This window comes from Oncorhynchus clarkii, chromosome 13 (assembly GCF_045791955.1).
Source record: "Oncorhynchus clarkii lewisi isolate Uvic-CL-2024 chromosome 13, UVic_Ocla_1.0, whole genome shotgun sequence".
NCBI classification, from domain to species: domain Eukaryota; kingdom Metazoa; phylum Chordata; class Actinopteri; order Salmoniformes; family Salmonidae; genus Oncorhynchus; species Oncorhynchus clarkii.
Window position 1 is genome coordinate 54,517,359 of NC_092159.1, and position 2,714 is coordinate 54,520,072.

General features: G+C 40.9%; 1 pseudogene; it reads left to right on the top strand.

Annotated features, from left to right (window-relative positions):
- The first annotated feature begins 980 nt into the window (after nucleotides 1-980).
- LOC139423591 (ecto-ADP-ribosyltransferase 5-like) lies at nucleotides 981-1,674 on the top strand (annotated as a pseudogene).
- Nucleotides 1,675-2,714: the final 1,040 nt, after the last annotated feature.

Genomic DNA, 2,714 nt, shown 5'->3' on the forward strand with positions numbered 1-2,714 from the left:
TGTTGAAATCTCTTGTATCATATTTGACTGATTTCTCTCTCGTTTTTAGATATGAGATGTGACTGTGAGTGTGAGAATAAGAAAGTATGGCTGGTTGGTGTCTCCTTTTCACTTTGCTGGTGTTGATCCCCTCGTTGATCGTCTGTCTTTACTACACACTGGTGACATATTTATTCACTGTTCATTTGTTATACACATTTAACTGTAATTTATTGCCCTCAATCAGTTTACACCAAACTCTATTACAAGCACCTTCATCCTGGGGTAGGCAAGCCATCTCTCCATCATACAATTAATCCTGGGGTAGCCAAGCCATCGCTCCATCATACAATTCATCCTGGGGTAGCCAAGACATCGCTCCATCATACAATCCATCCTGGGGTAGCCAAGCCATCGCTCCATCATACAATCCATCCTGGGGTAGCCAAGCCATCTCTCCATCATACAATTCATCCTGGGGTAGCCAAGACATCGCTCCATCATACAATCCATCCTGGGGTAGCCAAGCCATCGCTCCATCATACAATCCATCCTGGGGTAGGCAAGCCATCGCTCCATCATACAATCCATCCTGGGGTAGGCAAGCCATCGCTCCATCATACAATTCATCCTGGGGTAGCCAAGACATCGCTCCATTATACAATCCATCCTGGGGTAGCCAAGCCATCTCTCCATCATACAATCCATCCTGGGGTAGCCAAGCCATCTCTCCATCATACAATTCATCCTGGGGTAGCCAAGCCATCGCTCCATCATACAATTCATCCTGGGGTAGCCAAGCCATCTCTCCATCATACAATCCATCCTCCCCACAACTATGCAAATGTGATTTCAAGTGCTGAACTGTTTCCATAAAACAAAAATATCCCATTGGATGTGGAGACCAGGCATGTCTTTATTTGACACTATGACATGTTGTTCTTACAGCCCAAGCCGTTCGTTTGCACTGGACATGGCCCCAGATTCTGTTGATGACAAATATGAAAGTTGCACAACGGAAATGTACACTAAAGCGGCCAAGTGTCTCAAAGTTCGATGAAGCCTGGAAGATAGCCGAACAAAAAGCAAAGTCACCTAAACGTGGTCTGAACAGAGAGCATTCCGATGCTATGTATTTATACACAAATAACAAACCCAAAACCAAATCTAAATCACAATCCTTCTAATTTGACTTCAACAATGTGGTTAGAAATGGCAAATCACTGTATGGAAAAACATTCCAGTACCATTCCCTGCACTTCTATCTGACGGATGCCATTCACATCCTTAAACTAAGTCAAACAGCATGTAGGACCACCTACCGCAGAACTGCCTCGTCTTTTAATCAGTGTTGTTGACAAAGAGATCCCTTTTGGTTCTTTCACCTCAAGCTATCAACTCAAAACCTTATACACTTTTGGTAACGTTTCCTGCTTTGAGATCAAAACATGTTTCGGGGGTAACCTGGCATATTACTCTGCCTTTGTAAATGAGAGTGAGGTTTTAATTCCGCCCTATGAGGTATTCAAAGTCACTGAAGTCCAGAAGAACCAGTGGTGTGAGGTTGTCTACAAGGTAGAGAGCACTAGATCTCAGAGCAACCTGAATTGTAGATTGCTAAATGGAGTGCAATCAAACCAGAGGTGGCTTTTCTTCCATTCAGCAGAATATCAGATAAGCCTGCAGGCTTCATAATGCTCCATTGTATGTTCATATTTACTGTATATTACTGATCGTTCCCCAGCAATGTACAATGATACGTCATCTGAAACAAAGAAAACAGTTTCATCTGATTTGTGCTTTTAAAAAGGTACAGCTCTCAGATCAATAATAAAAGCCTGTTGAAAACCTGCATTGCTTGCTCAGTTAAGATTGGTGTTTTATGTTCCTGACATGGTACAGTTCATCTGTGGATAGAAAAAAAGAACGAGGCTTAACATGAATTGCAGCTTCTATTGAAACCAATAAATAAAACATAGAGAATGAATACATGAATACTGACACTTTGTATGTGCTATTATGCCTATGCATTAGATGTGATACGTTTTACACTTGTCTTGCCTGAAAGATAATAAACAATAGGGAAGTTGAAGGGAATCAGACACACAATAGAATGACAGACAAAACATGCACAAGCCAATGAACAAGATGTTGTACCCCAATTTGATTTATTCTCATTCATATTAACAACTTTATGTTGACTGTTGGATGGAGACTGAAAGAAATATAGAGAACAGCAATATCACCTAACAGAGATGTGATGAGAATAAGCAGGTAGTTCCTCAGAGTTAGGAGAGGAGAAGAGTACAGGTATAGTGTGTGTGTGTGTGTGTGTGTGTGTGTGTGTGTGTGTGTGTGTGTGTGTGTGTGTGTGTGTGTGTGTGTGTGTGTGTGTGTGTTTTATTGTTATTACAGGAAGGCTCAATAGTAGTCCTGTTTAGAACATTGAAAGCACATTAAAGCTGTTGAACACAGAGTCATAGAAAATATGTGTTCCTCTCCCTCTACGTTCATCACTCTACAGAAAGAAACAGGAATGTGTTTTCAGTGTATTAAATGGTATCCCAGACAGGAACAATGGTATCCACCTCCATGAGTAAAAAGCATGACCGATGCAACAAACTATCAAATTATTTTTCCGTCATCACATCTTGTTTGATATATTATTCTATTAAAAGATGTGATGTGAATTCAGCAATACTCTCTCTATACATGGTTTGTGTTGGCTTGACTTT